This window comes from Nicotiana tabacum, chromosome 6 (assembly GCF_000715075.1).
Source record: "Nicotiana tabacum cultivar K326 chromosome 6, ASM71507v2, whole genome shotgun sequence".
Taxonomy (NCBI): domain Eukaryota; kingdom Viridiplantae; phylum Streptophyta; class Magnoliopsida; order Solanales; family Solanaceae; genus Nicotiana; species Nicotiana tabacum.
Genome location: NC_134085.1, coordinates 168,591,469 through 168,618,666, shown reverse-complemented (window position 1 = coordinate 168,618,666; position 27,198 = coordinate 168,591,469). Strand labels below are relative to the sequence as shown.

At 38.7% G+C, this 27,198-nt stretch overlaps 1 pseudogene; it reads left to right on the top strand.

Annotated features, from left to right (window-relative positions):
• The window catches only part of LOC107815723 (cytochrome P450 71A4-like), a 62,952-nt pseudogene extending 39,590 nt beyond the window's left edge, over positions 1 to 23,362 (top strand).
• The last annotated feature ends 3,836 nt before the right edge of the window (positions 23,363 to 27,198 follow it).

The window sequence follows — 27,198 nt, the reverse complement described above, 5'->3', positions numbered from 1 at the left end:
GGTTGTTAGGACCCTTGGTGCTGTACTAGGAGAAAGGTTCCTTTACTTTCACTTTCACATCAAATCTCCTCTTCTCCACGTCTAGATCCTCAAAGTACATGGTCAGGAAATTAAGGAAGGAGTAGGATCTATCACCTTCATTCACCACCCGTGTAATTACCTTGGACATCACATTCCCTATGTTGATCGGGTACCCCGCTATGATTGATGCCACCAATATAGCTCGAGATATAGGAAGTGAGTTGTCGTGAGTGGTGGGGTTTACCCTTCTACAAACAAATGTTTCCTACCCCTTTTCTTCAAAGTTAAGGGTCCTCCTTAGAATTTTTACCCCCGCTGTCAACCATGCTGGGTTGGTACCTGGGATTGCCAAGTACTCAACTAGCCACGGATGGGAATCCTCCCCCAAAGCTACCTTGTCTATGTACAAGGTATTTTCCTCCTCCGGGAAGCCCAAGTAATCATTTATCGTTTTTCCATCAAACTTTACCTTCAGATTTTGCACCTTAGTCATTGTGGTACCCTTTTAGATGTGAGCAACATTGGTGTAGAATTCCTTGACTAAGTGCTCACTGGCATCCTCCACATGGCCTATGAAGTAGTCCCAGCCTGCTCTTTCTCTCTGAACTGCCTCAACACATTGGGATTGTGAGGCAAAAGGTCCTATGTGATAAATTTTCGCTCAGTTATTAACTGTCACGCCCCAACTTTGGGAGGCACGACCGGTGCTCAATCAAGTGAACCCAACTGATCAAGCCTTATCAACCACTGTCTAGCCAACTCGATAGGAATAAGGAAGCCATGCTTACCTTTATTTAAACTAGGAAAGATAGTTCATTCAACATCTTAGTTCATTTTATATCACAATATTTAAAACGTGGTTAAACTTCCAAGGTTCCATACAAGTTATAGTGTAGACGAAATCAAGAGTACACGGTTACAACACGGTCCATTGACCTATCCAATACCCATACATAACCCACACAAACGTCTACGGTTCCTCTAAGGATACAAAAGACGTGATAACAATGCCGGCAACAAGGCCCCGGCTATACCTCAAAAGTGAAAGTCCAAAATAAGAAGATGTACAATATAACCCCTTGAATGAGAAAGGGGCTCACCAAGACTTTGAGAAGAAGGTACTCAGAAAGGGGCTCACCAAGACTTTGAGAACAATGGAGCCACCTACATTCATAAAAAAAATGTATCACCCCCGGCAAAAGGGACGTTAGTGCCATCGAATAGCACTAGTATGGATAACTAAACACAATTTTACTAGAAAGAACTATCAAGAAAGTACAAGTAAATCACATAAGTAAATCAAATATGTAATTCATTCAATCCTTCATATAATTTCCAAAACTTAGTTTGGGGTATTTCTTTCATATCTTCATCACTGTTCTTAATACTACCGCTATCTTAAGTGGAGTCCGATCACGACTCGACCGGCTAGGTTGCCTCATTGGAGGCATATATCTCAATCACTATTTCATTTTCTTTATTCTGAATTCAATATCAGCACATTACCACCATGTGTGCGGCATGGTGTCCGATCACGACCCGATCGGCTAGGCCGCCTTATCTAGGCATTGTTCCCTTCACATTAGTCATCACATCTGAATCTTTATTTCATATATATATCATATCAATTCCTTGGCACTCAGGGCCACCACTATCACATCGTTTTCCATTTTCAGTATTCATCTTGCAGGTTGTGATCATAGGCATATACAAAAGTAATTCAAGTTGCAATACAGGTAAGTGGGCACATAGCTAGCATGAATAATTCTCAGTTTTTATCTTGGCTTATAGCCTAAGCATTTCAACACATAATTGTATTCTTCATACTTCTCTAATTATCAAGAATGGTACATTACTCATATTGAGGCACATCCTTCACGTATATGTGTAGTTAATTGCAAATCAATTAATGCGCAATAACAATCAATACATTAATCAATTCAAATCTTACCACACTTTCGTAAACGCCAACGGAGCTCAATTTCTAATAAAAGGGGGTTTTAGCCATACATACCTCGTCTAAGCTTTTCTTAAATTACTACGATGTTCCGGAAATTCTAGCAATCTCAATCTACTTGAGACATAACAAAATTGAACACAATTTAGGAAGGTGTTCATGGTTTCAACTCATTTGAGCATTTTATCAAATACTAGTTGAGCATCTTAATTTCAAATCTCATTTACAAGATTTCCTTCAATCTCCAACCCAATCTTTACGTATTTATGTTTAACAATCTTCCCACAAACATAATTCGTACATACATGTATACATAATATTATTACACCCAAGAATCATACCTCAATGACTCATCTCACAATCTCTACAACACTAACACAACCTAGGTTAGGCCCCTATGGCTTCCAATCATCATCCCATGAGTTCTAATGTATATATCATACAAAAATAATCACCATAGAGTAGTTAGAGATGATAGACATACCTCTTGTAGTAAGAATTTTGAGAATCCCCACTTGTAGAGTTCTTGATCAATTTTGGGAATTGAATGGTAATCTATGGATTTTCAAGATTAATCCTTGTTAATAAAAGTGTTTAGGAGTAGTAATCAACTCAAAATACTCCAAAAACATTACCTTGGATCATAGGAGGGAAGTATGGGATGGATTCCCCTTGATAAAACAAGTCGTAGCTCAAAAAAATGACTTAGGGACGCTCCATACTCGGTCTTGGGGTATTTATAGGGCTGTTGGGCGCGGGGCCGTGGTCAAACCACACCGGGATGCGGTGGGCACGGTCTTACCGCATTTTTCCGCGCTCGGAGGCAGAAACACCCAGTTTTCCCGCGGTCGCCCGTCTGACATAGGTCAGGTAAAATGGTCATAACTTTCTGTATACACCTTTAAATGACAAACGGTTTAATGCGTGGGAAACTAGACTCAAAGAGATTTAATTCTATACGTTGTGCATCACATAACACTTTATATATCTATAGATATGCTTGTCCAAAGTGAGGTCTTGTGCGCATTCACTTACAACTTTAGCCTATTATGAAATTTTTCCAACTTGGCTTAGACTTAGGCCTCTCCTTAGACCCCAAACCACTTATAATAAGACTTATACACTTATTAACTTATCCAATTGATATCCATTATATCATGAGCCCTCACTTGCACACAAGATAAAATAATTAGCCTATCTTGGCACCACAAAATCTTAGATTACTTAGCAAAATTTTCTGGGGCTTTACATTCTCCCCCGCTTAGGATCATTCGTCCTCGAATTAGGATCAAGGTTCATTCACTAGCCATCCTTATGTAACTTCAGCTTTTTCACATCATGAAATATATCAACAGCCCTGAATTTGGCTAACTCCTTAAATTTCCGAAAAGTTTGCCAGAGTTTCCTTTGTAACTAGACCTATCCACCTATCAGAGGGCCCCAGATACATATTCTAACAGCATATACATGTTTCATAGACATAACATAACTTGTACAACACCAACCATGGCCGCATAGGCAACACATATAATCAAAATGGAATAGTTTAACATGGATCAAATCAAAAGATAAGAGTTCATAGGAACCAAATGCATAAAAGCTATTACATGACTATTCAAACAAATATGGGTACTTCTTTCTCATTTCTTCCTCGGCTTCCCAAGTGGCTTCCTCAACCTGCTGGGTCCGCCATAACACTTTTACTGAGGCAATTTATTTATTTCTCAATCTTTCGGACTTGCATATCAAGAATGGCAACTGGAATTTCTTCATAAGATAGTTCTTCATTAACATCAATAGTTTCAACTGGCACAATAGTGAACGGATCTCCCACTACATTCTTCAACATAGACACATGGAAGACCGGATGTACCAACGACATCTCGGGTGGCAGCTTGAGCTTGTATGACACCTGACCAATCCTCTGGATGACTTTGTACGGTCTGACATACCTCAGACTTAATTCCCCTTTCTTCCCAAATCGCATAATGCCCTTCATGGGGGAAACTTTCAAAAATACCAAATCATCTTCTTTGAACTCCAAATCTCTACGACGAATGTCCGAATAAGACTTTTGGCGACTCTGAGCAGTTTTCAACCTCTCCTTAATAATCTTGACTTTCTCCATGGCCTGATGCACGAGGTCCGGCCCTATCAATTCTGCTTCTCCAACCTCGAACCACCCAATGGGAGACCTACATCTCCTACCATACAGTGCCTCGAATGGTGCCATCTAGATACTAGTATGGAAATTGTTATTGTAAGCAAATTCTATAAGTGGAAAATGGTCGTCCCAACAACCTTTGAAATCAATAGTACAAGCACGCAACATGTCTTTAAGCGTCTAAATAGTCAACTCTATCTGCCCATCAGTTTATTGATGAAAGGTTGTACTAAGATTTACTTCAGTACCCAAACCTTGCTGAAATTTCTTCCAAAACTTTGTCGTGAATTGAGCCCCTCGATCTGAAACGATTGAGACTGAAGTGCCATGCAACCTGACTATTTCTTTGACATACATTTGAGCATATTGTTCCACTGTGTCAGTAGATTTGACTGGCAAAAAGTGCGCTGATTTCGTGAGTTGATCCACAATCACCTAAATTGAGTCGAACTTGCACAGAGTGCGCGACAACACTACCACAAAATACATATTGATCATTTCCCATTCCACATTGGAATTTCAATGCTTTGTAACAATCCTCCATGCCTTTGATGTTCGACTTTCACTTGCTGACAGTACAAACTTTTTGCCACAAAGTCTGCCACCTCCCTTTTCATGTTATTCCACAGATAAACTTCTTTGAGATCATGATACATTTTTGTAGAACTTGGGTGTACGAAATACCTGGAAGTGTGAGCTTTTGCCACAATACTTTCCCGAAGACTATCAATATCTAGAACATATAGGTGCCCTTGGCACCATAGGGTACCATCATCAATGCCAAAAGAAAAAGCTATGGTCTTGTATTTATGAATCCCCTCCTTCAGCTATTCTAACAATGGACCGTTGTATTTTTTTTCTTTGACCTCCGCTACAAGCAACGATTCAGCCTTATTCTGCACAATTACTCCCCATTCACTAGAGACCGCAAGACGAACTCCCAGACTAGCCAACTGGTGAACCTCCCTGGCCAACGGCCTTTGATATATCTCCAAGTGAGCTAACTACCCATAGATTTCCATCTAAGAGCATCCGCCGCAACATTGGTCTTTCCTGAGTGATAGAGAATCTCAACATCATAGTCCTTGAGTAACCCGAGCCATCCTCTATGTCTCAGATTCAACTCCTTTTGTTTAAAAATATATTAAAGGCTCTTGTGGTTCATAAATACATCAACGTGGACCCCATACACATAATGTCGCAAAATTTTTATACAAAAACTACCTCCGCAAGTTCTAAATCATGTGCCGGATAGTTCTTGTCATGATTCTTGGGTTGCCTAGAGGCATAGGTGATCACCTGGCCATGTTCCATCTGAACCATTTATATCACATTTCTCTTGCATATGACCTCCTAGGATTTGAGTTCTTCAATAATTTTCTTGATATGGTTACAATCTTATGTGAGTACTTGCAACTTGCTCTTCCAAATTCTCAACAGAAGATATTACTGGATGAGTTTTCTTATAGAACCTTCTATGTCAAGGGAATAACATCTTCTAGCATGCGCACACACCTTAATATCATCAACATGCACGACATTGCATCAAATGTAATGTAACATCATGCTCAGACCTTTCCTGGTCAACCTCTTTCCTCCTTGTGTGCCTTATAAGATTTAGGAAACCACTCCACTTTCCCTTGCGAACATTCTCATGATATCTCTTTACTATTCAACACCACCCAAACGCATATCAACACCCTTCATACATATTCAATTCAGAAAGCGCCACTGGCCCGAACAATATGTTGGTACCATCTTTTCTTTCTAACTGGAATATTCATTCCCATTCTATTTTGCTCATAGTGCATAGTTGATAGCTTTATTTTCCACACACTTGTCTACCTCCATGGACTCGTGGTATCATTGTGTCTGGTTTGTTGAGTTTATCACACCACTATTTCACCACCAGTAGTCTCACTTTCCATTGTAATATGTAGACATGAACTCCCTCTAAATATTTCAGTTGATATTCAGTGTCACCCAAGTCGGTAGCATTACGGTTAGTCCTTTATACCTTCTATTAACACTTGTGCTCCAGGCGAGTCCACCATTCTGATACGAACTATTTTGCGATGGACATCTCAATTTATAGATTTAATTCCCATTTCTTTTCGCCTCATTATTCCTAGCTAGTGAATAGCCACGCACTCTTCCACATGTTACGTGGTCTTTTTCCTTATTATTTTTTTTCATCCCGCTCACCTCTTAACTCTTGTTAGGATATCCGTGGGAAAGTGTGTTCATCGTCATATCACTTAATACTTCTTTGCTTGTAAAATTCTTTATAGGCTCTCCATCAAGCCCAAATACCCTCTTGGGTTATTATAGCATCACATTTATTTCTCCCACTAGTTTCGCCTTTCTTAACACCTTGGTACTTTGGTTAAATCACATATCTATGATTAACCTATTCTAAAAACTCGCAACCTTCCATATTTGACCTATAGTACTTCCTTAGGTTCCATTGTTCTTGACCCTCTAACAAGTATAAAATCCCTTTAAAAACATACTCTTAGTTTCTAGGATCGTTGACCCTATCATTCACATTGCCATGTATGAAGAATTTACCTTCCTTAACCTTCCACTTTTTTTGGAAGGAGTACTAGTGGTCTATCATTAGCATATCCTTTCAGATAATCACGTTATCTATTATCACCTTTCTAGACTATGCATGTCTTCAACAAAATATTCAAACATCATAGCTACATGGTCTTACTCTTGTTTCGTTGTATTTAAGTGGCCTTAATATGGCCCTTCCTCCCCCACTTAGGGCGAATGTCCCGGATTTTGACACAAGTCTTGAATTTAGCAACTTCATGGACATATGTTTCATATCTCTATCCCTCACATATATGTTCGACTATTAGGGAGATTAAAGTCACCATTATATTAACCTCATAAGTTCTCTACTCTTATTTAGCCACACGGACTTGGGATTCCAATTCCTCATGTCAATATCCTTCAGGAGTGTAACACAACTTCATACACTTATGGGATTCTTATAACATTCATAGCACAAGGGTCTTCTCATTATGGGTCCAATTGACTCTCATTTCATGACTTCTTGTCTCTCGTGAGAGACCTACATGTTTGTCATTACTCTCCTGGTCATGCCTTACATATATCACATGCTTATATAAAAAAATTCTTTTACACCTTAGGATCATATACATGCTTCCCACTATCAACAAGTGCCATATAAGCTCGCGCCTCATTTATCAAGTCAATGTCTCTTTGGAGGTGGGTGATCTATTTTAACACCTTTCTCATATAAAGTATGTTTCTGGTACTATGTATGTATCTCATATATCCGTACAATTTGTTCAACATGATAAATGTGCCATCTCATTAATATTCAGGCCTTTCCCATTGGTCATTCCATATGAGAACATTACTTGAAATAGATGAAAGAGCGTTTAAACATACCTTGAAGCTCAACGCACGAGTTAGAAAACAATCTTATAATCAAGCTTTATCGCACGATCTGGAGTGTTGAAGAAGGGGTCACATTCCTAAATGTCCGTGTAGCCTCCAACTTATAGATGTGGTCCACAACACACCGATAAGAAGGACTCTACTAGACATGGCTCCGAGACATCCTAGGACACTTTAAAACCTTAGGCTATGATACCAAGTTTGTCACGCACCAACTTTGGGAGGCGCGACTGGCGCTCAATTGAATGAACCCAGCTGAGCAAGCTTTATTAACCGCTATCTACCCAACTCGATAGGAATAAGGAAGCCATGCTTACCTTTATTTAAACTAGGAAAGATAGTGCATTCAACATCTTAGTTCATTTTATATCACAACATTTAAAACGTGGTTAAACTTCCAAGGTTCCATACAAGTTATAGTGTAAAAGAAAGCAAGAGTACAAGGTTACAACATGGTCCATTGACCTATCCAATACCCATACATAACCCACCCAAACGTCTACGGAGCCTCTAAGGATACAAAAGATGTGATAACAATGCGGGCAACAAAGCCCTGACTATACCTCAAAAGTGAAAGTCCAAAATAAGAAGATGAACAATATAACCCCTTGAAGGATAAAGGGGCTCACCAAGACTTTGAGAAGAAGGTACTCCGCTAGCGATCGGCACTATCCGCAATGGAGCCACCTACATTCATAAAAAATGTAGGGCCCCCAGCAAAAGGGACGTTAGTGCCATCGAATAGCACTAGTATGTAAAACTAAACACAATTTTACTAGAAAGAACTATCAAGCAAGTACAAGTAAATCACATGAGTAAATCAAATATGCAATTCATTCGATCCTTCATATAATTTCCAAAACTTAGTTTGGGGCATTTCTTTCATATCATCATCACTGTTCTCAATACCACCGCTATCTTGAGTGGAGTCCGATCACGACCCGACCGGCTAGGTTGCCTCATTGGAGGCATATATCTCAATCACTATTTCATTTCCCTTATCTAAAATACAATTTTCAAGACAATCACCACCATGTGTGCGGCATGGTGTCCGATCACGACCCGATGGGCTAGGCCGTCTCATCCGAGACATCATCCTTTTCTATCAATCATCCCATTGCACACTTCTTTCACATATCTTCCTTTTTATTGACACTATATCATATCAATTCCTTGGCAATCAGGGACACTATTATCACATCATCTTCCATTTTTAGTATTCATCTTGCAGGTTGTGATCATAGGCATATACAAAAGTAATTCAAGTTGCAGTACAGGTAAGTGGGCACATAGCTAGCATGAATAATTCTCAGTTTCTATCTTGGCTTATAGCCTAAGCATTTCAACACATAATTGTATTCTTCATACTTATCTAATTATCAAGAACGGTACATTACTCACATTGAGGCAAATCCTTCACGTATATGTGTAGTTAATTGCAAATTAATTAATGCGTAATAACAATCAATACATTAACCAATTCAAATCTTACCACACTTTCGTAAACGCCAATGGAACTCAATTTTTAATAAAAGGTGATTTTAGCCATACATACCTCGTTTAAGCTTTTCTTAAATTACTACGATGTTCCGGAAATTCTAGCAATCCCAATCTACTTGAGACATAACAAAATTGAATACAATTTAGGAAGGTAGTCATGGTTTCAGCTCATTTGAGCATTTTATCAAATACTAGTTTAGCATCTTGATTTCAAATCTCATTTACAAGGTTTCCTTCATTCCCCAACCCAATCTTTATGTATTTATGTTCAACAATCTTCCCACAAACGTAATTCATACATGCATGTATACATAATACTATTATAGCCAAGAATCATACCCCAATAACCCATCTCACAATCTCTACAACACCAACACAACCTAGGTTAGGAACCTATGGCTTCCAATCACCATCCCATAAGTTCTAATGTATATATCATACATAAATAATCACCATAGAGTAGTTAGAGATGATAGACATACCTCTTGTAGTAAGAATTTTGAGAATCCCCACTTGTAGAGTTCTTGATCAATTTAGGGAATTGAATAGGAATATATGGATTTTCAAGATTAATCCTTGTTAATATAAGTGTTTAGGAGTAGTAATCAACTGAAAATACTCCAAAAACATTACCTTGGATCATAGGAAGGAAGTATGGGACGGATTCCCTTTGATAAAACAAGCCCTAGCTCAAAAAAATGACTTAGGGACGCTCCATACCTGGTCTTGGGGTATTTATAGGGCTGTTGGGCGCGCGAACCCGGTCAACCCGCACTGAGATGCAGTGGGCGCGGTCTTACCGCAGTTTGCCGCGCTCGGAGGCAGAAACACCCAGTTTTCCCGCGGTCGTGCGTTTGACACAGGTCTAGTAAAATGTTCATAACTTTCTGTATACACCTCTAAATGATGAACGGTTTCATGCGTTGGAAACTAGACTCAAAGAGATTTAATTTTATAGGTTGTGCATTACACAAAACTTTATATAGCTAGAGATATGCTTGTCCAAAGTGAGGTCTTGTGCGCATTCACTTACAACTTTAGCCTATTATGAAATTTTTCCAACTTGGCTTAGACTTAGGCCTCTCCTTACACCCCAAACCACTAATAATATGACTTATTCACTTATTAAATTATCCAATTGATATCTGTTATATCATGAACCCTCACTTGCACACAAGATAAAATAATTAGCCTATTTTAGCACCACGAAATCTTAGATTACTTAGCAAAATTTTCTGGCTCTTTACATTAATTTTATCTCAGGCCACCATTCTCTGAACTTATGGTAGGCCACTTCACTCACAAACCTGTCTTGCCATGCCTCTAGGTTCCTGGTTCTCTTCACCCCTCCTACTTGGGGCTCACCCGCTCCTACTTCTTCTCCTTCTTCTACGGGACCCTCCCCGAATAGTGAAGTTGTAGGTTAAGTGGAATATTTATTGTCACTGCCTGCAGCTGAGCCCTCAGATGACTCAGAAGCTATGTGCACTGATGCTTGTGAAGTAGGAGAGCACGGAGGTGTATCCCTTAATTTGTTCCTCTCCGGCCAGTCAGGAACATATTCTGGCATGGAGTCTGAGTCGGTCACCTCTTGGGATGGCACATACTCACTCCCCGAGTGGTAAATAGCTCTATCAGTAGCCCTTATGATCTTTTTGGTGTTTTTGAAGTCTTGTCGGGCTTGCAGGGTGAGTCTAATCATGCCTCATCCCCTACCCCGGGAGGACTCTCTTTTTCCTTTCTGTTTATCGCCTTTGCCTCGTGATTTCACCATGATCTGTAAAGAGGACACATTATATTCTTGTTAGTATCCCAGTAACAGATCAAACAGTGCAGAAAAAAATGCAGACAGTCAGAATTGCAGACTGCGGACCGCACAAAATGAAGTGTGGCCATAAAGAAGCTACCGCGGACCGCACAAAATGCACCACGGTTCGCACTAAGGTAGGGATCAGACTACCTACTCTCTGATTCTGGGTACCGTGAACCGCGCAGAATGTATTGCGGTCCGTATTGAGACACCGTGGATCGCACAAAATACATCGCGGTCGCGGTCCTCAAATATCAGCTTTTAGAAGTTCCACCACCACGGTCCGTACAAAATAGCATTGCGGACCGCACAAAATCCACCGCGTTCCGCGGTAAGTACCCAACAACAATACCAACCTAGGGTTTCAATTTATTTACATTTTTGGTCTAATTTTCACCTCTTATTATTCACCTAGGTGTTGAATCAGTATTTTTACCCAATTAACCCTAATCTAACCAACTAATGATACCCTAAGCTAAAAATTAAAGAAAAAGGGGAGAAGAACTGAAGAACTAATCAATTTAAAATAAAATAAACACATTTAAAAGCTAAGTAAATATTAAAAATACCATAAGTGAGATGCAATGTAGCTTAATGAGATTCAGCAGTTGGATTCGAGCAAGTAGGAGTGATGAACAATGATTTTTTTAGCTTTGGAGAGTAAGGGGTCGAAAAGTTTGAAATGAGGGCCTCAGGTCCTATTTATAGAAAAAGGAACTGGGGCCCATCTCACCTACCCACTGCGGACCGCATAAAATAAAGACAATGCTGCCTCATCTTCAATAGAACCAAGCACCTTAATTACAACCATTGAAGCTAAAGAAAGAGTGGTTGATGCAGTTCAAGGAACTCCACTAGCACCTGAGAGAAAGATAGAGGAAAATCAGCCAAACATACATTCTTACTCTTAGAATGAACCTCAGGCGCCTAACTGGAGACACCAAAGCTCTTATCCAATAGACAATATTATTACTCCTCTAGATTCCAGAGTACAAACCAGATTAAGAGCCAGAAATTCACTTGCCTTCTCAGCCTTTCTCTCACAAATAGAACCCAAAAGTATCAAGGAAGCCTTGAAAGATGCAAATTGGATTACAACCATGCAAGATGAGCTACATCAGTTTGAAAGAAACAATGTGTGGCACCTGGTACCTAGACCCCCAGATCAAACCAATATAGGAACCAGGTAGGTATTCAGAAACAAGCTCGATGAACATGGAATTACTACAAGGAACAAGTCCAGGCTAGTGGTCCAAGGCTACAGTCAGGAGGAAGGGATTGACTATGATGAAACGTTTGCTCTAGTGGCTCGCATAGAAGCTATTAGAATTTTAATCGCTTTTGCATCTCATATGAAATTCATCTTGTTCCAAATAGATGTCAAGAGTGCATTTTTGAATGGAAAGAAGAAGTCTATGTGAAGCAACACCTAGGGTTTGAATGTATTGCGCACCCTGAATATGTGTTTAAACTAGACAAAGCTCTGTACGGGCTAAAGCAGGATCCTCGAGCTTGGTATGAAAGGTTGTCAAAGTTCCTTTTGGAAAATGGCTTTAAAAGAGGGAAAATTGACAACACTCATTTCTTAATGAAACGAGGAAGGAACCTACTCATTGTTCAGGTCTATGTTGATGATATCATTTTTGGAGCAATAGCTGATTCTCTATGTGAAGAATTTGCAAAACTCATGGGAAGTGAATTTGAAAAGAGCATGATGGGGGAACTGAACTTCTTCTTGGATCTTCAAGTAAAACAGTCCCCAAAGAGTATATCCATTTGTCAGCAAAAATACATCAGAGAGCTCTTAAAAAGGCTTGACATGGAAGCATCAAAGGTGATAGACACTCACATTGCTACTGCCACTCGACTGGACCTGGATGAAACTGGATCTCTTGTGAATCAAACCATGTATAGAGGTATTATTCGGTCTCTCCTCTATCTCACTGCCAGCACACCTAATATTGTTTTAAGTGTGGGGCTCTGTGCAAGGTTTCAATCAAATCCCAAGGAACCTAACTTGAATGTTGCCAAAAGAATACTGAGATATCTCAAAGGAACACAGGACCCGGTGATGTATTATCCGTCAGGTGACAGTTTTAATTTGATTGGGTATGCTGATGTAGATTATGTAGGTTATCTTGTAGACAGGAAAAGCACTTCTGGAATCGCTCACTTCTTAGGTTCATGTCTTATCTCTTGGGGCACAAGAAAGCAAAATTCAGTGGCTCTTTCAACAGCTGAAGCTGAATATGTAGCTGCAGCATCCTGTTGTGCTCAACTTTTATAGATCAAGCAACAACTAGAGGATTTTGGGGTACTCACTGAGAGTGTGCCCCTTCTATGTGACAACACCAGTGCACTCAACATGGCCAAGAATCCAGTTCAACACAAAAGGACAAAGCATATTGATGTGAGGCATCATTTTCTAAGGGACAATGTGGAGAAAGGGCTGATATGTATGAAGTTCCACATCACAGAAGATCAAATTGTAGACATTTTCACCAAGGCGCTAAGTAGGGAACACTTTGAAAGAAACAGAGTGAAGCTGGGGCTTGTAAAGCCCAATTGAGAACCTGATTCCTTTTTATCTGGCTTTCACCTTCAAGAAATAACTGGCTAAAAGTGTTTTCTGGCAATGTCTAACTCACTTCAATACCGTTGCAAGTAAACACGCATGATGAGTATAGAAGTTATAGATGCAGTGCGTGAATGATAAAAGAGGATTGACTATTTCGAAATAAAAGGTCAAGAACATGGTTCTTGTACCAAAGGTTAGTAGTTCTGCGCATCTTTTAATACACGTCTTAAAAAGGGTACAAAACACAATTGCCATGTCATTAACTTTTCAGATCCTGCTGTCACGTCTCTTCATTTCGAATCAATCCATTCCCTCTGAAACATTGCAATTCTCCATGCCCAACTGCCATTTCAGAACCGGTGCCTATTCCTCTCTCTTCATAATTATCCTCTCCTCTTAAAAACCCTTTTTCCTGCTCTTCCCAACCATAAGTCTTACATTAGAATTTCCCAAAAGCATAGTTACACCACTTCTTTCAATGGATGAGACAACTTTCGATCTCCCTGCCTCAGTTGTAACTACTACTGATCAATCTATGGAGCCTTCTGCTCCCACTGATCCTTCCTTACCCACTATTACTCCTGCCGCTACAGTCACACCTCACCCAGTTTCCTAGTCTTTTCCTACTTCAGAAATCCTTAAAACTACTGCTCTGTTCTCCCCATCGTTTGAGGCTCCCACCAGTCAAAGACCAAGTGGAGAACAAGGTCAAAACCCTGAGGTCACAAAGCATTTTGCCATTGTTACTACCGATTCCATGGTTGTGGTAGCACCATTTGAGGAAGAGAAAAATATCGTAACTGTGTTTGTGGTATCTGCTAATGGTGTACTGCATGAGATCACCTCTCAGAAAAACGAGTCACAAAGTGTGGGGGAAGATGGGGGCCTTGTAACTGTTGAAGGGGATGCACTAGCAGATACTACTGGGGTATCACATGAGGAACCTGATCCCTCTCCGGAGGATCCAGGTCAAGGCTTTCGTTCCTAGGACAGTGTTGTTCCTGCATTCGATGTTGTACCTTGGAAATTCAAGCACCTGAAATGAGATCCAGTGATGAAGAAGACCTAGATAATATGGCTCTTGATGCATTCATAAGTAAGCGGAGGGTTGTGTCCACCCCTGAGTCTAAAACCAAACGACCTACTACCAGGCTTCAAGTTAAGGTGGCATACGATTCTGCCCTTCAAAAGAGCAAGAAGAGTACTAAGAAGAAAAGGAGAAAGTTGGTGAAAGACGGTGTACCTATAAGTGATGAGGCGATCCCTATAGTAGAGGTGGAAGAGGAAACCCCAAATGAACCTGGTTCACTTGTTAGACGGTCTTCAAACAAGACAAAGCCTGTTTCAATAGAAAAGGGGTCTATATCTAGGTTTAAGATGAAGGAGGTGGTGAGTAAGTTTTTGATGTCTGATGAGGAGGTGTTATTCAAATCCAAGCGAAAAGGAAAATTTTGTGAAGAGAATTCCGGCAAACGCAAGTCTGAACCTTTTGAAGAACTTGGTTCTATAAAGAGAATGAGAAGTGAAGTTAGACTTGGCTCTGAACGCCTGAGGCATCAAAAAGTTCTACTAGGTCGTACGTTTGACCCAGCAATCTCTGAGATGGCTAGAATGCGCCAAATTCTGGAAATGGTCGAGTTTCAACGCTGGGCACATCTATTTCAAATTGATGCACCTAAGGTATATGAGGATGTGGTACAAAGCTTTTTTGCTAGCCTTTTTCCAGTTGAGACTGACCACATTTGTGCCTTGGTCAATGGGGTGGACATCGTGTACGATGTAAAGTTTCTTGGAGAGATTCTTAAAGTTCCTACAGCTAGTTTGTCCAGTGTAAAAGATGTGTGTCAGTTTAACTTCAGAAATGCTGCGGTAAAAACCAATGCAAAGCAGAAGGGGGACCAGATCTATAAGAAAGCGCTACTCCCTCTCTATCAGCTGTTGTTCGAATTGGTTAACAAAGTTCTATTGCCTCGAGCTGAGAGGAGGTCAGTGACTTCTAAGTCTGACCTATTCTTGATGGAGCAACTGGATAGTTTTACTCCTGTGAGTCTGTCTGCTATTATGATTGAACACATGCAAAATGTTGCCACCTTCAAATATGGTAATCATGTCCTTCCTTATGGGTTCCTGCTTACTCAAGTGTTCAAATTCTTTGAAGTCCCACTAGGAACAGGCCAGGTGGGGACTAGAAGCAGACTTTCTCACAGATAACTTTGGAAGAGTGCATAGAAAAAAATAGGGGGGTAGGAAGTACATCAACCGTCTCACGGCTTATTAATGCTCAGAACAGTGCAGCTGAGGAGATTCATCGGTTGAAGGTCAGGAATGCTATCCTGGAAGGTCAGCAAGCCCACGTGGTTCCAGTGTCAAGTGATGAAGTGACTCGTTTGACAAAGGAGAATGTTGATCTCAGGGCGCAAGTAGAGAACCTGAAAGCAGAACTGCTCTATGAGCAAAAGTCGGCAAATGCTTGAATAGACCTCGTTCTCCAAACACTTGCTGCAGCTTCCAATCCCTTTACTCTTAGTGCCCCCTAAGTACCCCTTCAGTGACCAGTTTCTGGAAATGTTTGTTAAGTTTTCTTTGATGTTTTGGCAGATGTTTTTGTTTTCTTTTTTTTATGTGGTTGGGATAAAACGTTACTGCTCCCGTTTAAACAAGCCCAATGTTGCCTTTCGCTTTTTCAAAGCAAAGGCATATTAAAGTTTTATTAATATCAATCCTTGTTTTATTACGCCAGTACTCTCCTTCTGTGTTTCTATTCTCTTTCATGATTGTATGCACATTTGTGGCATGAGTTAGCTTAGCTGGGCTTCTTTGTGCTGTTATTCTGTCTGTTTTTTAATGATGCCAAAAGGGGGAAAAATATGGCCATTAACTTAGGGGGAACACATGTGTTACGATAGAGCGTGTTCCCCTGTTACTTAATCTGGTTCTTACTGCTCTAAATCTACTCTATAAATGTTAAGTTTGTCATCATCAAAAAGGATAAAATTGATAGGTTTTAAATGTTCTCGCCTTATGTTTTGATGATCTAGCAAACTTATTGTTAAGGACTAGATAGGGAACCTGACCTACTCGGACTATACTGCAAGCTTAACTAATTCCAGCTAAAAGTGAACTGCTTCAGCTTCAAGAGCTAGGAACCCAAACAAGGATCTGATACCCTTGTGGTTCCCTCATCACAGTACAAGTCAATTGGTCACAACTGGAAATGAAGTGACTGATTGCACTGTTTCTGCCGCACTGCACTGTCTCCAGCGCCCACTCATTCTCTGACCAACTAAAGTGCTCACATCATTTTAAGTGATATGATCAAGATATACCTACAATGAGTGTATACAAAACATCAGTTGAAGGTTTCAGTTTCTTATTCAAGCTCCTTGCCAAAAAGAGAGAAATCAATCCTCACAAACTTGAAGAACAAAGTTGAACGCAACTACGGACCAGTTCCTAAAAGATAGCTTGTTGTTGTCCTAGTTGAGTTGTAGCTTTATGATTGTACTTATTGTATCTCCTAAACTGCTTAGCTAGAAGCGTTTGATTAGGAATCCTCTTGTAAATCCATAAACTCCTTGAGTTTATGTTGTGACTAGGTTTAGTCATAAGCAAAAGTCTTTGTAATGGTAGAGTTACAAAGTGGCTTGTGGTGAGAGAATCACAAGTTAGTAAAAGTCTTTGTAACTAGAAAGTCACAAAGTAGCTTGTGGTAAGAGTACCACAAGTTAGTTGAGTAAATTCTTTGTAATGGAGTCATTGCAAAGTGGCTTGTAATAGGTTTTTACAAGTTAGTGAAGTTGAAAGCCTACAGGTATAGGTCGTGGTTTTTTATCCCCTTGTGTGAGATTTTTCCACGTAAAAATCCTCTGCTATTTATGTACTGCTTTATTAGCATTCTCAGCAGAATCTCGTAAAGGACCAGATACTCTACTGTTTGGTGGACTCACACAAACTAACAATTGGTATCAGAGCAGGTTCCTCCTATCAGGCTAACACCTAGGAAGGATCCTCATGGCTTCTCCACCCACATAGCTAGTCATATATGCATTATTTAATTCAACATAACAATCTACCATCCTTTGGTGACAGATCAGGTTTACTGAAATGTGTATTAATTTTATGTTTAAAATAATTACTATCGCTGTTGAAGTTTGGCAAAATGCCAAAGTCCCACATTGGTTGGGAGTTAAGTTTGGAAGGGATTTTTCCCCTATAAAAGAAGGCCTAATGTTTAGGATTGAAACACACCTCTCATTTGCCTTCTCATCTGTTTAAGGCATTTGTATCTTCTCTCTTTAGTATTATTTCACTTGTATTTTTGGAGTGGAATAAAATATTGCTTGTGTCCGAGGAGTAGGCAAAATTAGCCGAACCTCGTAAATTCTGGTGTTTCCTTTATTGTTGTTTTATTGTCTTATTTATTATTTGGTGGCTGTCATAATTTTTGGTATAGTAGTTGTGACTTATTCACACTCTATACATTTGGCTTCCGCAACAATTGGTATCAGAGCCAAGGTACTGTCTAAGTATGCTCTGTGGTTGCAGCATAGTCTGATCTTCCACATCAGAAAAGATTTATCTTGGTAACCGAGTCAAGGTTCTGTCTGAGTATGCTCTGTAGTTGCAGCTTAGTCTGATCTTCTACATCAGAAAGGAAATAATCTTGATTTGTGTCGTCAGCTATTAAATAATATTTGTGTCAAATATGGGGGACAATAAACAAGAAGAATCTACATCAAGTGTCAACAATACGTCATCATTGGCATCTTCGCTTATGACAAGAATTGTGTCAAATGCGAAATTTGCGGTAGAAATTTTTGACGGGTCCGGACATTTTGGGATGTGGCAAGGCGAGGTTCTAGATGTCCTTTTTCAACAAGGGCTAGATCTGGCCATTGAAGAAAAGAAACCAGATGTTATTGGAGAAGAAGATTGGAGAATTATCAACCGTGTTGCTTGCGGTACCATTCGATCCTACCTTGCTAGAGAGCAGAAATATCCATACACAAAGGAAACTTCTGCAAGTAAATTATGGAAAGCACTGGAGGATAAATTTTTGAAGAAAAACAGTCAAAATAAATTGTACATGAAGAAGAGACTGTTTCACTTCACCTATGTTCCTGGTACCACGATGAATGAACATATCACCAGTTTCAATAAGTTGGTCACAGATTTGCAAAATATGGATACAACTTATGATGATGGTGACTTGGCCTTAATGTTGTTGGCGTCACTTCCTGATGAGTACGAGCACCTTGAAACTACTCTACTCCATGGAAATGACGAAATTTCTCTCAGAGAAGTTTGTTCAGCTTTGTACAGCTATGAACAAAGAAAGCGAGAAAAACAGAAGGGCGGAGAAGGAGAAGCACTGTTTGTGAGGGGTCGTCCTCAAAATCAAACGAGGACAAAGAAGGGAAGATCCAAGTCAAGATCCAAACCCAGCAAAGATGAATGTGCCTTTTGTCGAGAAAAAGGGCACTGGAAGAAAGACTGTCCGAAGTTGAAGAATAAGGCCAAACATAACAATGGAAAGGCTATTATGGATTCAAATGTAGCTGATTGTGATGATTCAGACTTCTCATTAGTTACAACAGAGTCATCAACATCATCAGACATATGGTTGATGGACTCGGCTTGTAGCTATCATATGTGTCCCAACAGGGACTGGTTCGTGGAATTTCAAGAAGGAGAATATGGAGTCATCCACACAGCGGATAACAGCCCTCTTACCTCATATGGCATTGGTTCAATACGATTAAGGAACCATGATGGAATGATCAGAACATTGATAGATGTTCGATATGTACCGGATTTGAAGAAGAATCTCATCTCTGTGGGAGCCCTAGAATCAAAAGGGTTCAAAATCATTGCAGAAAATGGAGTGATGAGAGTATGCTCCGGTGCACTAGTGGTAATGAAGGCTAATCGGAAGAATAATAATATGTACCGCTATCGTGGCAGTACAGTTATTGGGACAGCGACAGTGACATCCAGTGACGACAAAGAGGCAGAAGCAACCAAGCTATGGCACATGCGCTTGGGACATGCTGGAGGAAAATCCTTGAAAACTCTATCAGATCAAGGATTGTTAAAAAGAGTAAAGGCTTGCAACTTGGAGTTTTGTGAGCATTGTGTCAAAGGGAAACAGACAAGGGTTAAATTTGGTACAGCGATCCATAATACTAAAGGCATTTTGGATTATGTACACTCTGATGTTTGGGGTCCTTCCAAAACACCTTCATTGGGTGGGAAGCACTATTTTGTAACCTTTGTTGATGATTTTTCCCGAAGAGTATGGGTGTATACAATAAAGAGCAAAGATGAAGTGTTGGGAATTTTTCTCAAATGGAAGACGATGGTGGAGAATCAGACAGGCAGGAGAATCAAGTGTATTCGCACAGACAATGGAGGTGAATACAAAAATGATCATTTCAATAAGGTCTGTGAAAATGATGGCATCGTCCGACACTTCACTGTTAGACATACACCACAACAGAATGGAGTGGCAGAACGTATGAACCGGACCTTGCTGGAGAAGGTACGGTGTATGTTGTCCAATGCTGGCTTGGGCAAAGAATTTTGGGCTGAGGCAATTACATATGCATGCCACCTCATTAATCGTCTACCATCTGCTGCTATTGATGGCAAAACACCATTTGAAAAATGGTACGGAAAACCTGCTGTAGATTATAACTCTTTGCACGTGTTTGGCTCAACTGCATATTATCATGTGACGGAGTCAAAATTGGATCCAAGGGCAAAGAAGGCTATTTTTATGGGAATTACTTCTGGAGTCAAAGGATATCGCTTATGGTGTCCTATGACAAAGAAAGTAATATTCAGCAGAGATGTTACCTTTGATGAATTTGCTATGGTAAATAAGGTAACAGAAGATACCAAACAAAATGAAGGTGCTTCTAAGCAGGTGGAGTTTGAGGGAAAATTTATTTTTCCTACACAAGAAGCAGAGGAGGAAACAAATGAAGATTACCCTCTGGAAGGAGAGCCAGTAGAGGAGATTCCAACTCAGGAATCTCAACAACAACTTGAATCAATAGCAACCAGCAGGCCAAAAAGAACAATAACGAAACCTGTTCGTCTCATAGAGACGGTTGCTTGTGCAACCTCAATTGTAGCTGATGATGTTCCTACTACTTATAAAGACGCTGTCCAAAGTTCAGAAGAAGATAAGTGGAAGATTGCCATGAATGATGAAATACAGTCCCTTCATCAGAATCATACATGGAGATTGGCCAATCTCCCGAAGGGAAAGAAAGCAATTGGGTGCAAATGGGTATTTGCAAAGAAAGAAGGATTTCCTAACCAATTAGATGTTCGCTACAAAGCAAGATTGGTGGCCAAAGGATATGCTCAAAAGGAGGGAATTGATTACAATGAAGTGTTTTCTCCAGTTGTAAAACATTCCTCCATTAGAATTATGTTGGCTTTGGTAGCACAATTGGATTTGGAACTAGTTCAGATGGATGTAAAAACTGCGTTTTTACATGGAAACTTGGAGGAGGAAATCTACATGACTCAGCCAGAAGGATTCAAAGTTGCTGGAAAAGAAAATATGGTGTGCAAACTTGAAAAATCGTTGTACGGATTGAAACAATCTTCTAGACAATGGTACAAGCGATTTGACGAGTTTATGTTGCGGCAAGGGTACAAGAGAAGCAAATACGATCATTGTGTGTATTTGCACAAGCTTAAAGATGGTTCCTTTGTATATCTTCTCCTATATGTTGATGATATGTTGATAGCTTCCAAGAATTCGGAAGAAATTGATAAGTTGAAGATTCAACTGAAGAAGGAGTTCGAGATGAAGGATTTGGGTGAGGCAAAGAAAATTCTTGGCATGGAGATAATTAGAGATAGACGTTCAAAGAAACTCTGTTTATCTCAAAAGGAATATTTGAAGAGAGTACTTCAACGTTTTGGCATAGATGACAAGACTAAGCCAGTTAGTACTCCACTTGCTTCCCATTTTAAGCTAAGTACTACTATGTCGCCAATGGATGAAGCTGAACGAGAGTATATGTCAAAGGTACCATACGCAAATGCTGTTGGTAGCTTGATGTATGCAATGGTTTGCACAAGGCCTGACATTTCACAAGCTGTTGGAGTTATTAGCAGATATATGCACAATCCAGGGAAGGAGCATTGGCAAGCTGTGAAGTGGATTCTACGGTATATTCATAATACTGTAGATGTCGGGTTAGTTTTTGAGCAGGAAGACAATCAGTTTGTAGTTGGATATTGTGACTCAGATTTTGCGGGTGATATGGACAAACGAAGATCAACTACTGGTTATGTGTTTACTTTTGCAAAGGCACCAGTTAGTTGGAAGTCTACTTTGCAGTCAACAATTGCTTTGTCTACAACAGAGGCAGAGTACATGGCTATTACAGATGCTGTGAAAGAGGCAATTTGGCTTCAAGGATTGCTAAAGGAGCTTGGTGTTGAACAAAAAGGTATCACAATTTTTTGTGATAGTCAAAGTGCTATTCAATTAGCGAAGAACCAAGTTTATCATGCAAGGACGAAGCACATTGATGTTCGGTATCATTTCGTACGAGAAATCATAGAAGAAGGTGGAGTCACGGTGAAGAAAATTCATACTACAGAGAATCCTGCTGATATGCTGACAAAGGTGGTGACTGCGGTCAAGTTTCAACATTGTTTGGATTTGATCAACATTGTTGAACACTGAAGATTGAAGATGAAGACACAACCAAAATTTGTTATTGAGAGAGAATTGAAAATGTGAAATTTTGCCAAGGTGGAGATTTGTTGAAGTTTGGCAAAATGCCAAAGTCCCACATTGGTTGGGAGTTAAGTTTGGAAGGGATTTTTCCCCTATAAAAGAAGGCCTAATGTTTAGGATTGAAACACACCTCTCATTTGCCTTCTCATCTGTTTAAGGCATTTGTATCTTCTCTCTTTAGTATTATTTCACTTGTATTTTTGGAGTGGAATAAAATATTGCTTGTGTCCGAGGAGTAGGCAAAATTAGCCGAACCTCGTAAATTCTGGTGTTTCCTTTATTGTTGTTTTATTGTCTTATTTATTATTTGGTGGCTGTCATAATTTTTGGTATAGTAGTTGTGACTTATTCACACTCTATACATTTGGCTTCCGCAACAATTGGTATCAGAGCCAAGGTACTGGTGATGAGACTACACCAAGTACTTTTTTGCGTTCATCATCCCCTATCGTTAGTACTAACTTACAAGGTCGGGCTTGTTTTTTTTTTCTTTTTTGTTTCTGGCTAATGCATAGGATGCGTTTGCTGCAGGTACGGATTCAACATATACAGCTCTAGAGTGGACAATGACTGATCAGGCATCCAAGAGCTATCGAAACATTATAGAATGAAGTGCGAGGATTAGCCCAAGGGAAATCGGAGATAACAGAGGATGACTTAGGAAATATGCAGTACCTGCAAGCAGTGATCAAGGAGAGTCTTAGACTTCATCCACCGTTTCTGCTACTACTTCTTCGAGAATCAACAGAAGACGTAAAATTACTAGGCTATCACATACCTGCTAAAACTCAAGTCATAATTAATGATTGGGCAATCGGAAGAGATCCATTGTCGTGGGATGATCCAGAGGAGTACCGGCCAGAGAGGTTCTTGAATAGTAATATTGACGTCAAAGGACTAAACTTTAAATTGATTCCCTTCGGAGCAGGCAGAAGGGGCTGCCCGGGAAGAACTTTTGTTGTTGCTATGATTGAGTTAGCATTGGCAAAGCTTGTAAACAAGTTCAATTTTGCATTACCAGAAGGATTAAGAGAGGAGGATTTGGATATGACTGAAACTATAGTAGCCTCACTGTCAGTAGGAAATCACCTTTGCTAGCCGTGGCTACTCCGTCCTCTACTTAGGACTTCTTTTCTCCAATTTTTATCATCTAGATAATTTATATATATAAGCCATGAAACATATAGCTCCAAGCATTAATATTGCTAGTAGCTACTAAGGTAATAATTTCAGAACCTGTAATACATGTTCGACTTCCTTTTTGGGTGCTTTTACATCTGCTTTATTTTCTCATATGTAAGACTTATTAATCAGCTATCCTTCCTTTCATATCCTACACCTTACTAGAATTTCTTAGTGTAAATGGGAGTTGTAGTCTTGCACTAGATATGGAATATTCACTGTAATTCTACACGCTCATTTCTTCTTACCCAAATAGCCGTCCACCCTACCACTTAAACTAAAAATAGCCGATGGAATTATAATATATACATGATTTATATATTATATGTGTTTAATTGCATATATTCAATATATAATCTATGTATATGACTAAAAAAGGTAAAAAGAAAATATGAGCGGCTATTTGTGTAAAGACACTTCAAAGTAGTGACCACAGAGAGACTATGATATAGCAACAAAAAATATGTACAAGCTAAGTCTTTTATTAATGCTTGTGAAAGTACAAGAAGGGGGGAGGGGTGAATTGTCGACTTTTATTTTAAGTACTCTAAGTAGTTGACTAGTTTACCAATTAGTCGACTAGAGATAAGAACAGAATAATAATAATGCAGAAATAAAGTGGAGGAAATAAAGACACCAGGATTTTTTATACTAGTGTGGATTCAATGTGAATCCTATGTCCAGTCTCCTTGGGTTGCAAGGATGATCTCTTTTAGTATTTGAAGTTTCTCGAGTACAAGATGGTTGATGCAGCTTTACACCAACAGCTTAGTCTCTGTGTCACTTTTTTCTTCTTGATACAATGTCTCATCAGTGTTTATCTCTTTTTCTTCTCTCACTAATTAAACAGCATATCTAAAAAGAAATACAATGTTTGTTTGGAGTAGAACAAAAAGAGTGATAATGGTTCGTTCAAAGTGTATGCCTGCTTCAAGCCTGGAACAGATGTATATATACTTCGTGAGGCCTTCTTGACTCTTGATTGACATGAATCTTGAGAGATTACAAACCCAAAGGACTTGATCCTTGAACCAGATCGAAAATTGATTATTTCCAAGAATAAGGTCAGGTTTCCGTTTATCTTCCTTGACTTGTGTCTTTGACAGGTTTTTCTTCCGCTGGGCAGATCTTTCCGTTACTTGAGTGATTGATGATGGATCCCTTGATTTCGGGCTTTAATGTAGAACTTTGCACTCTTATTTTCCTTTATTTTTTTTTAATCATTTGCACCTTTCTTCATTTACGTCCACATGTGAATTGTGATGCTTTTCGCCTTTGAAAACAGTGAATCTTTCAAGTTTCAAGTCTATTATTTTCAATTTTAAGGTTTTTAGCATTGAACCCATTATATTTATAAAGTTGTAGGTTCATATCTACTATTTTTGTAATTTTAATGAACCTTTACATATAAATTTTAATTCCATGTGAAAAGCTATGGGTTGAATACTACATCCCCCAATTAATCCACTAAATGCTATATTAAATGTTTTAGAATATTATTTATTAAATGTTATCGGGTGTCAGACATTTATTTCATCTTTATGAGCATCATTCTTTACGATAACAAATGAAACAGTTGTCTTCGGTCTTAGTTATCCCCTGCCTTTGATTCCACGTGTCACCCTCTTATGCAATGACTTAACATAGCATATTTTACCCTATACAAATAGTCCCCCTGCTTTCCAGTGACATAACTTTGTGTCGTCGGAAAGTTAGTAGAAACATAATAATATAATTGAGCATAATTTTCAAGAATATATAATATATATTTTAAGAATAATGTTATTTAAATAATTATTTTTATATTACGTGCATGGAATATATATTTTACAACCTTTATTTTTTTTCATTCTGAATTGTGTAAATAAATTTTTGAATTTTTGTTAATACTAAAATTATTCTAATTAATTTTTTTACTATGCTCTTTATTTTGTTGGCATTATATATGCTTAAATACTTTTTTTATTTATAAATAAAATTTATTTACTCTATAGGTAAGTGAAACGGCAGAAATAAGGACTTCACTGCAATAAATAGAAAAATTCCAAGAATATGCAAAATATATACTATACTTACAAATTTCTGTCTGATATAAGCGCAAACGTAGACATGTTGTCCCTATGCCGCAACCGAGGGTACTAAAGTCTACCAAAAGCAAGAAATTGAAAACAAAATTTTTAAATCAATAGAAAAGATAATTACCTATAACAATCAATAATAAGTGCAATAAGTTATCTATGAACAAGTTAAATACTTAAATTATACTGATTCTGTTGAAAAATTACAATAGATAATTTATTTTATTTTTTAAGTTACTATATTTGACTTGTTATAAATATTTATTATATATTGTTGCAAGTTATTTAAATTAGAATTTAAGTTCTACGTCAAAAATAGTTACACAATTAAATTATTTGTCGAGTATACATAGTATAAATTTCTTGATAAATATTAAGTGATAATTGTTAAAATTAACAAACCTATATTACAGACTAAAATATACAAATATAACTTAAAAATATTTATATTAATTATGTATATAGCTAAAATTCTTTTAAAATAACTTTATGCTGTCGATACAAATCCTTTCGCTAATCTAACAAGAAAACTCCCAGAAGCAAAAAGAAAAAAATTAATAAATCTGGCGTTGTACTCTGACCAACGACACCTTACTATTCATAGGACTACTTGCACAAATAAATATCCATAACTCCCAGCATATGATCAGAAGGTATCTAATAATCTCATCCTGGTGTACTATGTTGGGTGGTTTGATACTCCAACACCTCCAAATCATTCTCAACAATTATAGTACTAATATCCAGAAATGATCACCAAATCCTCTTAGTAACTTACTCCCCCCCCCCCCACCCCACAAACACATGCTGAATAATTGTCTCGTTACGGCTGTTGAGAGATGGAATAATTTCTATTGATTATGTGAAGTAGATAAATTTGGCCGATCCTCTGACTAAACATGTGGGAAGAAAATTAATTCTTCAAACCTCTAAAGAGATGAGGTTAAGGCCGACATGTTATCAATAGAAATGGTAACCTAGCCTATGTGATTGGAGATCCCATGAAGTATGTTCATATGGGTAATAACAAGTCGATATTGGCACTGATACCCTAAAAGAGAGTGCTTGACTGCTACTAATTGAGATCCTGAGTTATAACTCTTAATGAAATTCATAGTCCTTATGGATGGTGTATTTAAAAACAGTATACACTTGATGAATTCACCTATATGAGAGTGGAGTGGGCCGCTCCTATGAGATTTTGGCCTAGTCTCTAGAGCTCTCATGAATAACCAGGCACGCGCATGGCCTATTGGGCGCAAAACCGCGTTGAACAACAAAATTACTGGGGGTCAAAATGTGATTGATAAAATCTCTGATTTACAATAAGAAATATTGGTTCATAAATATATTACATTTCACCAGTAATTCTGTGAGTTAAGTTTTATTGGTCTAAGTTTGGTTCATAGTCCGAAAGACACCAAACCATTGCATTTGGACCATACAAATCCAGCAAATCTTACTCTTCTTTGTATGAATTTTTTGAAAATATGTGGGGGAACTGTTGTGATATTTCCAAAAAATTGAAAAAATGTCCTTCCATGTAGCATACTTTGGACAAATGTCCTTCCATATGACATTTTTGCATGAGAAATTGAAGACAAGTGTTGTACACTTGTCATACTCTAGGCTGCTCTTTTTACCGATAAATAGGCCTTCAAAATAGCCATCAAGTATCAACACATTTTGCTTTGCCTCTT